General features: G+C 41.7%; 1 long non-coding RNA gene across 2 annotated transcripts in view; it reads left to right on the forward strand.

Annotated features, from left to right (window-relative positions):
* Positions 1-13,334, forward strand: part of LOC309703385 — a 30,600-nt gene extending 17,266 nt beyond the window's left edge. For both annotated transcript variants that reach the window (XR_014275885.1, XR_014275886.1), the window contains exons 3-4: positions 4,105-7,388; positions 8,701-13,334. This is a non-coding gene — a long non-coding RNA (uncharacterized lncRNA). The remainder of the gene's footprint in view (positions 1-4,104; positions 7,389-8,700) is intronic.
* The last annotated feature ends 229 nt before the right edge of the window (positions 13,335-13,563 follow it).

Consider the following 13,563-nt stretch of genomic DNA (forward strand, 5'->3'; position numbering starts at 1 on the left):
CTCTCTCTCTCTCTCTCTCTGTCTCTCTAAAGTTTAATTCTATTTCAGTTTATTAGATTTTCATGTTCATTTGACATTTTTCACTATAATCTCAGATCACCTTGTATCTTATTCAAATGTATATATTGCCCCTGAGTCCAGCATGGCCTAGTTTAATGGATTTGTAATTTCTTTAATAATCTCCTCTTAGTTTGTTCTTTTATTCTTTTTTTTTTCTGGGAAGCACTTTGTCAAGCTGGTTTTGAAAAATGCTATACAAATAAATCTCATTATTATTATAACTATTATAAAATCTGCAATTGTGATGGGAAAGTTTTGTAGGGAAATAGAAATGAAATGAAATGGGGTGTTTTAGCACCAGCAGGAGCCAACTGCCCTTGGTTATCCTTTGATCCATCGTTACACTGACGCAGATTCATGGTCAGTATTTTATGTCCTTTCCAACTATCGATCTGCCCGTTGTGCTCAGTTTAGAGCTGTTTTGTCTGAGGGAAATCTTAAAGAATAGTATGTAGTGGCTGATATTGGTGGAATAGACTGACTGTATCCTGGGAGCTCATTTGTAAGGAGTACAGGTGTGAGGGAAAAAAGAGAGGAGACAGGTAGGAACTGGTGATGGATGATGAGGGTACACAGTGGACCGGTGACAGGAGAACATCAGTAGTTAAAGCGTCAATGATGTATTGTTGAAAGTAGTTTGGGGGTTGCTGCAGCCCACATCCAGTGCGTTGCTTTGTCATATTTAGTAGGCGTGATGCTTTTGAAACATTATTGTCATGCATAATCAGTCATCAGCATGCTCACTGGAGGCTTTTTTGTTCCTCCAATCAAAGAACTGAAGGAAAGCTGACTGACAGTGCAGTATTGCAAACCATACGCAACATAAATTCCCAGGTCCTGCCTATTTGATATTGCAGTGTGTGTCTGTGTGTATGTATTTATAACCTTTCCAAATCCTGCTAATTCTTGCTCAGTGTGCAAACTCCTTCGCCACCAATGTCCTGCTTTACCTTCACCCACACTTCCACACTTAAACTGCCCAGAGATGAAACAGAGCTTCCTGCTGTTGTCACTTCCACAAGAGCGTGTGACGAAGAACCTCGGTGAAGGGTACCTTAATGCTGAAGGTGAGCCTCTGTCAAGTCTATTTGCCTTCAGGGACGATTATATTTTCCCCTATTTCCTGTGCAAATTACCCTTTGTAGGCACTATACTGATTCTGTCCAACCATTTTCTTAACCACTTATCCAATTCAGCGTCGGAGGGGAGCTAGAGCCTCTCCTGGGGTACACCCTGGCTGCCAGTATGTCGATGTGCTAACACAGAGAGGCTCACATTCACATCTGCAGGCAATTTAGAGTCACGAATTAACCCCACAAGCATGTCTTTGGACTAAGGGAAGAACCCGGAGAGAGCTCAGATAGGGAACAAACTCCACACAGAAAAAAAGATCCCAGATGGCCAACAGCATCAAACCAGGAACCTTCTTGCTGTGAGGCAACTGGGTAACCATTGCGTTGGCACCTATACTGATCTATCGAATTAAAGACACGGTCAATACTTTCCAGACAAGACCAAGTAAGTAGCACAATGTAGTGATACGCCTAGTGTATCAATTTTACATTATTTATACTTTAAATTGCAAAAAAAACAACAACCCAACACTCTACAAAAAAAACCTTTGAATTTTCTGGGAATTATTTCATGGTTCAGGCCTGAAAGGGTTAAAGAGTGGCGATTAAGGTGTATCATTGCCACAGGTGAGACCGAGGGACCTTCACCAGGGAAAGTTTGGTTCTAATCTCCTGGAGCCGAATGGTGACATCAACAGGCTTTTACTGTGTATTCCAAGAAGCAGCTTGTCTGTGGTGTAGGGGCTTAAAGCACGAGATGAGAGGCTGCAGAAAGAGGCTGTTTACTTTCAAATTCTTGATCCCACCCTTCTAGGTTTCCGAGTGGTGCAGCTTTGGCTGCTGTTATATGCTGACATATAATTTGGAGAAGAAAGATATCTGTTCCTGTGGTGCACTCTCATGGGTTTTATTCTTCCTCCCTCGTGGGACGTTTCAAGAGCCCTCTGGGGCCTTCTGGTGGCCACAGGAGGTCTGAGCAGACTAGAAGGACTTTGGGTTAGGTCGCTTATTTGCTGGGCTGAGTCTAATAGCACAGCATTAATGGCATAAAAACACAGTGGCTCACATTTTAGTCACAATCTTGTCGCACGATCATTCTTTTTGATTCGAGAAGAGCGCAGCCGTCTTCTCCGAGGTTCCCCCAGCTCGTGCCAAGCCCTCAATCAGATTCAATCACAGGCAGTCAATACATACAATAAATCAATTACATTGTGATTAAAATTGTTCTACTGCCATCATGGCCAATCAAAATTACATTGAGAACAATATGATGGAGTTAATATTCACCACAAAGGGGCTTTAATATACACTTGAGGCTCACAAAAGGCATTTATATGTCCAGACACTTTTCAGACTCCTGACTAGTCACTCCCACTTCTTCAGTGTGCTGAACCTTGTGGGAGCATAATAATTGTTCTCTCCTGCTGACTAAATTGCTCTGATATGTAACAGAATTTATTTCTCCGTACTGCAAATGAGGAACATGAACACTACTGACACAAAGACATCGCCAAGTGGGGAAAAAAATAAACTCCAAAACTATAGAACAACACAATTTTGCTTAAAAACAAAAAACCCTCCAAGACATCCTGTGCACGTCACATTTGAGTCGGTTTTAAATTCATTTAAACAGCGTGTATCTTGGACTGCTGAATTTCAGGTCGATGCCTGTCACAGCATGACATCATACTCATGTTGAACTGAGGTCTGCTGCTGCTGCATCATTGTTTCTGGGCAGCAAAGAGCCTTCCTCCCTCCTCTGCAGGGAAACACTGCCACCTATGGAAATAGCAGCGAGTATCGCCCTGTGGCAGCCGTTTCCTCAGTGGACACACTGATAGGAGGTTTTGTGCCGTGTGCTGCAATTTCTATTTGTTTACAACTGCTTTTAAAAAATGCACCTTGAGTCGCTTTCTATATATTTTTATCTGACCTGATTTCGATTCCTCTCTCAGAGTCTTTAAGAGATAGAGTGTGAGGGAGAAATTAGTCATGGATAAATCCAGGGATTATGTGACTGTAAATATCTCTCCGACAGTCGGAAATGGTGCTAATATGTCAGGCTTGGCTGCTGTCAGTCATACTTAGAGATGGCTGCAAAGACCGGTCCCTTCAAAGCTACCTTATGATTTATCAAACTTCCTTCCATTTTTGCTGTCCGCTGAATGTGAAGCATGAATATGAGTGTGTGGAGGGTTTTTCTTAGCAGATGGAGGCTGTGGAGCAGATGGAAGTCTGAGAATGTTGTATTATGGTTGGTGACATATTGAGAGCATTTCATACTGTATTGTTTTACTCTGAGCTTCACTGATGAAAATAAGAGGAAAGTACTGTTTGCTTGCTATTTTAAGCCACACAATCAATGCATTAGAGAAGGTAAATCTACTGAAATCAGTCATAAATATGTCCAAGTCTGACTGGAAGTAATCCATTATACTCATATAAAATCAAATGTAATCTTATCATAGTAATGTTTTTGCTTTATTATCCCCTCAAAGGGACGGCTGTATTATTGGTTCTGTTTTTCCGTCTGTCTGTTTGTTAAGAGTCACAGTTTTACAGGTTTTATCGTCAAAATCGTAACAGCTCGAGCTGATTTAATTTAATTACATTTTTTTATGGACCATTTTCAAACTTCACAACAATACACTAGGCTTTGGGGAACATGAGCACCAAGGTTGACTAAGCATTTGACCTTGACCTTCACTTTTCGCACCCAAGGTCAAAGTGGACCTTTAAAAGAATTTACAGGAAGTATATCAAGTAATATATCATATGAAAGGACATGAAGAGAGCTTTACAAAACTCTTTTTACTGTTTTAATATGCTACCTTATGATGTCAGAGTCGTGCCATAATGTCATGCCATGACGTCAGCATGTTATACATTAGTTTTAGAATAGCCCTTGCCCGTTCTCTGAGTATTCTTGTTTAACATTTCTTTTTGCTTTGTTTTAACATATGCGCTGTAGCTTCGAACAAAGCCAGTGTGATGTGCAACTGCATCCATGGGAGATCAGCTCATGTCCAGCAAATTCCCAGCCAGCAGATGGGAGTCATGTGTCCTGCCTTCTACACGCAGCGCCTGTGCCTGAAACCAGAAAATTCATCATAGCAGTGAGAACATCTGACGTAGGCTTCTCCAACGTGCAACATGTACGAACTTCAAACACTGCGCAGAGTTTGTGTGTGAAACCGCAGTTGTATTCATGCACAGTTAGACTGTTTGGGTTGAGAAATGCTCCTGCCACATTTCAGCGCATAATGAATCGAGTGGTTTCTGGACTGACATCCAAGCTTTGTTTGACCTTCTGGCAATCCAAGCGTAAGTACGTTAAGGTTGTGGGGACTTCCTTGTGTAAGGTGGTTGGGCAGGGTCGTCCTATAAGAGCCAAAGTAGATGTGTTCCCTCCTCGCACTGTAAAAAAGGAAATCTGGCATACCAAGGCTATTATTGGGGAAAATTGTGGAAATTTTTTGTGAAACTTTGTGCTGACCTGTTAGGCACAAAGTTCAGGTTTCAGGTGTCAAAAAGGTTCTTCTTTCCCTCTGCTCCAGCACTTTTCCTTGTGTGGAAGATCCTTTCCAGCTGAAAGTAGATGCTTGCAAAGTGGGAATAGTGCTGGAACAGCATTGTTACAACAGGATGTAGCTGGTATTGAGCAGACAGTAAGCTAATTCTCCTACAGGTTCAGTTCTTGCTTCCTAAATGACTGTATAGTGGAGAAAGAGGCGCTCGCTTTAAGTTGAGCTTTGAGACCTTTTGCAGTGAGTGTTAGCAGTGATGCCAGCCACAGTCCCCTTACTTTTTTTGCACTCTTTACAGAAACCAAATCAGCATCTGATGAAATTGTGCTTATTTTTACAGCCTTACCATCTGGACATCAGTCATCCGAAAGGCTCAGATGGTTGATGGCCTGTCTCGAGCCTAGCTCTCCAATATATTATGTGTTTGTTTGGTTTCTTTTTTCATCAGTTTCTGGTGTTTCCAGCTTACAATCTCTGAGACATGCTTTTTTAGGTAGAGGGGAGTTGGCATGGGTGCAAATGGTAACTAAGGTAACCCATGTAGTAAATGCATTTTGTCAGTGGTGATGATTGAAGGGATGGCTAGTGGCAGTTCTGCCATCAGCTGGTCAGAGTCTCCCTTGGACTCTGTCTTGTAGGTCATGTTCCCCTGGGGTGGATCTGAGGAAGCCCAGCCAGCTGCCTGTCATCAGGGGGCTGATTGCAGCCTGCAGTATAAAAGGACCTGGCCTGGCCACTTTTTCTCTCTCTTCTCCTCGCCTCCACGTTACAGACAGACTCCTAGGCTGATGGACACAGACACACAAACACACACACACACACCCTCTGCTTACTCATCCAAGCACAAACCACACTACTGATTTAGCGCTTCCCGCTTTGCCCTTTTGTAAATAAACCAGCTAATGTTCACATACTTGTGTGGACTCCCTCTCATACTGGAAGTGGAGCTACTTCTGACATACGCCTATGGTTGCTCAGTGACCTCCCTCCTGACTAAAACATCCCAATATGTGTTCAATTGCTGCAGAGATTTTGCAGTTGTAGCACTTGATAGCATGGTAAACAATAACTTGCTAACACTGTGGTGATTTTGTTGGGAATAGCAGAGTTTCTAACCACTGGGATTTGTAGTTGTTCTTTTTTCTGGTAGAGTCTCTATTCTTAGTCAAAGGAGCTTGTAAAGAAAAGCATCTGGACTTGTTTAAGTTGCTTGAAGACGTTTCACCTCTCATCCGAGAAGCTTCTTCAGTTCTAAGGTCAAATGGTGGAGAGTCCCAGATATAAACCTAGTGGGAGTATCCCCACCCCCAGAGGGACAAAAGGACCCCCTGATGATCCTCTAATCGCCTGAGCCAAGGTGTGAAACTGGGTGTGGGTCCCAATCAGCCAGGGTTTTGGGTGAGCTCATTGTGAAACCTGGCCCCACCTTATCATGCGAATTCCTGAGGTCCTGAGGTTCCTGAGATGGATGACTGAGAACCTTCACAGACGTCTCTATTCTTAAACATTTCCTTTCCTTTCCTGGAGCCGTTGGTTGACGCAGGTTGTCTATTAGTTTCCACAGTTAGCTGTTTGATTCGTGGCTCCTCCACGTGCCACTCTATTGTTACCATTGCTGTGTATTGGAGTGAATGGGAATCCTGTTGCAACCTCCTCTGTAGACGTGCTGAGATTACGAGGCAGACCATTTACGTTTAACGAATGTTTCTGTCCTGCAGCCTCCTGTTTCTACAGCAGGTTTTGTTCTCAGTGAGCTGGTGAGGTCGGTCTGAGACAATAGCAGATAACAATTGCCTCACCTCTTTGTTTCTCTTCTGTATTAAATAAGAAATGCATGTTCTCAACCCATGCTGAGCGATCTGGGAACGAAGTAGTGCCCGAGGATTCTGGGAGGCTAGGGGTCAGCCCTCGAGGGCCAAAAGTCTGTCAGTTTCCCTCTCCCAGTCTTAGCCCTCAATTACTGAATCAAAGGAGAGAGGAAAGCCAAATCCCACCCCGTGCCTGGTCCTCATTTCACCCTGCTAAGCCCGACAGGCTATCTGTGCCTGCTTGTTCACTCACTCTAACTCGAACACACACTGAGTACAGCTCTTGGGAACCTCGCGAGCGAGCTGCTGGTTGCGCTCCAAAGAAACTTCAAAGTTCATTGCTCTTTCTCCGCAGGAGTGCAGATGGGATGAGTTCCCGATATCTCCTCATCCTCCTTTTCCCACACACTGCCTTCACATGTTGCTTATTCCTAAGCTGCTCCCACATGGATGCGCGAAGATGAGACACGTCAGTGTCCCTCATCCATTGCCTTATCTCTGAAGAAATGCACTTTTCATGTTGTTATTTACTAAACAATTTCAAGGCTTATAGCATAAGTAGCGGGAGGCTTATCCCAGCAGAAAAAAAAGCTACTGCGGTGACAGCTGAAATATGAGTATGACTGACATCACTCGACTGGTTTATATGAAATGCACACCAGCTGTGAAAAAAGCCTCGTTTTAAAATATAAAAAAAAATTTCCTTGGGCGCACTGTTGATTTAAGATGATATTCTCCAGACTATTTGGATGGAGGAATAAAGTGTGAATTCTCAGGAGTAAAAAAAAACTTAATAAAAATCTGCCTCAGTTAAGTTAGTGTGTTATAGTCTCTGGCAGACTCATTTCTGATAGTAAATCCAGGATGTGAAGGAAACCTAGTCATGGTAAAAAGAAAGTGTACTCTCTGTTAGTTATAAGGTTTTATAGGGCTGCTCAATTAATCGAATTTTAATCACGATTACGATCTGGGCTTTCAACAATCATTAAAAATGACGGAGCCGATTATTAGCCCCTCCCTCATTTATCCGCGACACCTTAAAGGCCGGTCCGTGAAAATATTGTCGGGCATAAACTGGTCCGTGGCGCAAAAAAGGTTGGAGACAGCTGATTAAGAGGACCCGAGGGAAGCTCGGAAAGCTAAGCAGAAGTTAGAGAGGAGAGTGACTGCCGTTGGTTGAAAAGAAAGGTTAAAAAAACTTCAGTGGTGTTGCACACTATGTTATATTATTTTTTTAAAGTCATTGTTAACCCTTTAAAGCCGGTCAGAGCAGCACGCTCCGTTTTGTGTAACTATTTTTAAATCCCTGTAGAACCGGAACCGTGTAAGCTAGCGCAATAATTTGTTTTGCATATGAAACCGGAGGAGTTGTACTTACATCTGATGCCATCAGCTTGTCCTCGGTCACGGTTTCGTTCCACATATAGCTTTGCAAAAATTGCATAAAAAGCGCTTGCAGGAACAAAAACATAATATTCCAGAAACACGCTTTGCCGATCTGATCAGCTGTTCGTAACACTTCCCACAGTTAAACAGACGTCAGCGCGAACTGTCACATGTCCGCCATTTCCTGCCCGAAACCGGAAGTGATGTCATTTTCACGGAAATTGTAGTTTTTTTACTTGTAGGCCTTAAAAACCTATACTGGTCATGTTTGACTTTTCTGAATAGTTGCTGGGATGCTTAGAACTCGAATTGCACTGCTGGAAATATTTTATTTTGATGCACCTGCTGTTTTCTTTGCAAATTTGCATCATAGGATTGTTTTTTCGTTTTTCCTGCAGTATATAAAAATTGGTGTATCTCCAAAATAAAACTATGAAGACACTCAAAATAAATTTCCTGTTGTTGTAAACTATTTTTTGCAACTTTTTTGTATTTAAAGTTTTGAAGGATAAGCCTCTTAAATTTCTCCAAGTAGAAATATATGTAAAAAAAACAAAAATGATTTTCAATTTTTTTTGTAGTTTATTGCACTTTTTTGCAATTAATGTAGTTACTATGTACTTAATGCATACATATTATTAAAATATGGGCTATAATAGTTGTATAGCAAATTGAAATGCTCCCACAAATGGCACTACAACATGTAAAAATATAATATAAGCTCTGGCGGACTTGGTTCTATAGTAGGTCTTAAAGGGTTAAATAAATATCGTCAAATAATCGAGATCTCAATTTCAGTGAAAATAATCGTGATCATCATTTTTGCCATAATCGAGCAGCCCTAAGGTTTTACATATCACAAAATCTAAACAAATCTAGTCCTTACCCAACCTTAAAACACAAACAATATGACAGGTGTGTGGAAAACTACATACACCCCATGATTCAGTAGCTTATAGAACTAGCTGACACTTGTGAGACTTCATCAGAGGTGTAAACATCACAGCAGACGTCTTTGTGTCGAAGTAACTGAGGATAAAACGCAAAGAAACGCCTGGCTTTTTATAGCAGATAACCCCCTTAAAAACAGAGTAGATCAAAAAAAGGAGGAAACCCATGAATCAGCATATGAGCATTACCTGATGCTGCTGAAATGAAGCAGAGCAAAGTTACAGAGGTTTTATTAGAGACAGAACGAAGCGTTTTGCAATTTGGCCTCATTTGTAAAAGTTGACATTTCTTCGGTATTGAACAGCAGAAATTAAGCTCTCTTGTCGGAGGTCATTTTTGGAAAAAAAGAAGCTGCGACCGACAGTACTGTACATAACAGTAGACTGGCGCACAATAAGCAAGCAAATAATGCAGAAAAGTGAGATTTGTGATGGGAAACTGGTCTCAGAGTACACTGAGAGAGAGAAAGCGCTGTGCAGGAAGTCTGATTTTATCGTGGTGGAAGCAAAACAGCCAAAGTAAGAGGGAATTCACGATGATGTTGATGCAGCCTCAGAATCTGTGAGGTGTCAACTTTCAGCGCCCAACGGCATGTCTGCCAGGTGGGTATTCAACAGCATGTCAATCACCATGAGGTCTGGAGTTTGACTGGTCCCACTGTGTTGTAGATCTGCTGCTGTGCTTGGGATGATTGTCCTGTTGTTAGACCCAGTATGCCTGAGCTTTAGTTGATGGATAAATAGCCTACAGAGGAATTAACTCAGAGACTGCAAAGCAGGCTTTTTATGTGGTTGCAAAACAAGCCCAAATCTTCACGCCTTCACCACCATGCTTAACAGTTGGCACGAGGTGTTGATAAGAGAGAAGCTACGGTATAATTGTTCAGTCTTTTTCTAATTCTACTGTCGTGAGCTTTAACTTTTAACAAGCTAACTGAGGCCGGTTGAGTCTGCAATGGTTCTCTTGGGTTTTTTTAGGTCGTACTGAGCATTGCATAGTCTAACTTTGGGGTGAATTTGCTGGGATATCCAGTCATAGGAAGCTTGGCAGCCAGCGTCAGTGTTTTCCACTTGTGAATAATCTTTCTCACTTCTGAATGATGGACATGGAAATGATTGATGGGCAGCAACAATTCTTTAAGATAATTGATGATGTCTTTCCTCTTTGGCATTGTGTCAACACCCAACCAGCAAACTGCTAAAACCTCTGCTTTAATAGAGGTGCTCACACTGGCTCATCAAGTGCATTTTGGTGAATTTTAAGACCATGCAGCCTTATTTTTTGTGTTGTTTTCAGTGTCATTAAACCTCTTCTAATAAACAAAGAAAAAGCATTTGTTCAATAGAAGCTATCTCCACCATTGTGTTGCTTGACGCAGTGTATTGGATAAGTAAAAGGTCCCCAGTTCAGTCCCAGGAGGAAACACAAATGGTTTCAGCGTTGTGTCAGGAAGGGCATCTGGGGTAAAAATCTGCCAAATCAAACATGTGGCGACTCCCTGTGAATATACGATCAGCTGAAAGTAGCTTCTTTTATTTATTATCATTGTGTTGACATTAATTTCATCTAATAGAAGTCACGCCATGCATTGCCCCTGCGATTTCGACTGTCGAGCAGGATGTGAAAAGAACGACCGCGTTGCACAAAGCGCTCTGATGGAATATTGAATTTGACGGCTCATTTTTGACCTCAGAGACAACAGCTGCATCAACCTCAGCTCAAGGCCAAGCACTTCTACTTGTTTGTTCTCTTCAGCTGTTATTGTCAAACTGAGTTTACTCAGTTGTCAATGAGCAGTGGAAACTTTCCCCGGTTATAAAAACTTCTAGGACATCTCGTCCATAAAGTTCATGCTTTGTGTTGGGTTCACTTGTGGTATTCAAATGCTGGTTTATGCAGCATTGAATGCAATTATCGAATCTGCTCGGGGCCCCACATAGGAATTATGGACTTCTTTGTTGACATGGTGTCCGCTCAAGCTCCACTTCCTTTTTTACTACTCAGCAATAAAAGGCTCATGGGGTGTCGTCTTCACCCCAACAGGCCGGCGGATTGGCGGGGTGGAAATCTACGTTTATGAACATGATAACTCGAGAACAAGGTGAAGTATGATGTTCAAATTGATACCATAGGTGAATCTACTAGGAGGCTGATGGGTACCACCAGTGGAGTCTACTTTTTGTTCTCAGTCTTTTAACAGTTTGACGAGGTTCCCTCAACCTTTAAAGCACAGACATGAAGTCCAAGAGGTTCAACCAACCCAATGAGGATCATGTTTCATGCATGAAATGTACAGATAAATCAAATAGACCATGCTTTTCGTTTGAAAACACATCTTTTTCTCTCCGTTTTGGCCTTCTGTCCACACTGAGATGGCGTTTTTGGTCAAGGGAAATGGAGCTTTTTGAAAACGCTCTCCAAAGTGGATAAATCTGAAAAGCCGTTTTCGCGTGGCAGTGTGGACAGCGAAAACGGAGGCTTTCGAAAAACGATGACGCATTTTAGTCATATGATGCAGTCATGTGACCAATTCAACGAAGACAGGGGACGGCATTGTACAGGAGTTGTTTGGTTTACTCTCAATTTTGACAGCCCTATTAAAGATTAATATCAGTTTGTACATGCTCCAGGTAGCTCCAGATAAAACTCGGCGCTTTTCCTCGACATTGTGCCGAGACGTTCTAATAACTTGGAAAGTAAATAAATGGCAGACGGAAATGACACAGGTCAAATCGTCTTACGTTTCACGCATGCGCAGTACAGGACCATAAGTGTTTTCTGTGAGGATGAAAACGATAGTGTGGATGCAGAGCGTTTTTAGAAAATGCAGTTTTCAAATTTATCCGGATTAGTGCAGACGTAGCCTATGTTTTGGCAGCTGTGTCAATACTCTTGTTTATTTATTTGTTTTTTTTATTGTATTGCAGTTTTGTTTTGTTTTTGTATGCATTGTCATTTTAATGTAATCTTTGCATAATATTTGTTTAGGCCAGGGATGTCAAACTCATTTTTCCATACAGCCCACTTTAATCTAAAATGACAGAAAATTGCTCTAGTAGTTAATGACTGTGTAAGAAATAAATGTGTGAAATTACAGAAAAGGTCTGATAGCCCATTGTCCAGACTGTCTTTTAGTTATTATAAACCAAAAGGGTTTTGTTTTATTAACAAACAACATCTATTTTTCTTTCTTTTTTTTTTTACTGTGGACGAGTTGTGAAAAACAGAAGTTCTATTGTAGATTATGAAGTAACAGGAATTTCTCTCACATTTAATTGTTTAGCAGTTATTCAATTGCTTTAAATAGTTTAAAAGGCCTTGGGAAAGGTCAGTAAAAGCCCAAAATGTATGCCCTCCTTCACCTTTTTTAAAGCAGTCTAGTTCGCCAGATTGGAGTCTTTGTCATGTTGATTCTGGCACCCTGGTTTTATGTTTGATACCCCTTTAGACTCTCATTAAGGCCACAGAAAGCATGGAGTCGACTCTGAAGTGCCTTTAAACATGCATTCTTTTTAATGGCCAGTAGGGGGAGATGTCTGTGGAGAATTCTGGATGGACAGAAGTCTGGGTGGTGTCCTCCTGACACTTAATGGGCTCAGTTGCTATTTTCTAATGAAGATCATTTTGTAACTTCATGTAACTTTTCCAGGATTTTCCAGGGTGTGTTCAGTGGATAACAACTTTCCAGTCACGCTTCATCAGGCAGTCAGTGTGTCCTATAACTGCTCCGGTGTTCTTTAGGCAATATTTTCTCACATCACGTTAATCATAATCATCCCTTTTAAGCTCCTGCTTGAATTTTCCTGACTTCAGCGAGGCCGTACACTTGTTGCACTTCAACATGTCTGCTTCAAACCGCAGCAGACTCATGAATATTTAAGAGGCCTCTGTTATAGTCTAAACCGACTGGCGCACGCCAAGAGGCAACACTGTAAGAGTGTTTCTCATTTCCTGTTTTGCCCGTGATTCAAATCAACTTCACTCTGCCGCGACTGCTGTTCTTGATGAGCTCCACTGGCCCTCGATGTCAATGAAGAGATTTTAATAGACATCGCTGGCTTTCGCTGCTCGAGGTGACAAACTGTGTACGTGTCGGTTTGTTTATGCTGTCCTCTAACAAGCTGCCTTGCAGCACTGTGGAAAAAGACTGCTGCTTAAGTGTGAACAATTGATATTTCAGTTAACAGCATGCTGAATGAGGGAGGCAGCAGAGCTGCTGTAGTCTGATCCAGAGCCAGACATAGAGCGAGTGGCCCCTTAGAGCCTTTATTCAGCGGTTTATGTGCAGCTATAGCTTGTTTTTCAAAACCGCTGAATGTAAACATTTAGTCAGTGTGTGCCACATGTTCCTAATGTAATCTTCTTCTTTATCTTGACACAACAGCTGAACATTACAGTATGTCATCTCCACGAATACAAGCGGAAAAATTCAAAAGTATCGTTTCATTTTCTAACAATTATAATATAGAATATATAATAATTAATGAGCAGCTGAAGAGGCGTACCTAATCCGGTCGTTCAGTCTGACATCACTAGCCGTGTCTGGGCCTAAACTCCGCTGCATATATCAAACGATCACTATGGCATTACTGAGAGTTGAAAAACTGTCTAAAGTCTTTCATCTTTAATAAAATGATCAGCGTTCTGCTCTACCAGGTGTAACAATTGAGTTTAACATCCAGGCATCCATGAAAACGGAATTTATGACATTTAACGGAGTTAGAAGTTAGCAGGAAGTTAGCTCGCTAGCTTCTATCT

This window comes from Aulonocara stuartgranti (assembly GCF_965226115.1).
Source record: "Aulonocara stuartgranti genome assembly, chromosome: 3".
Lineage (NCBI taxonomy): Eukaryota > Metazoa > Chordata > Actinopteri > Cichliformes > Cichlidae > Aulonocara > Aulonocara stuartgranti.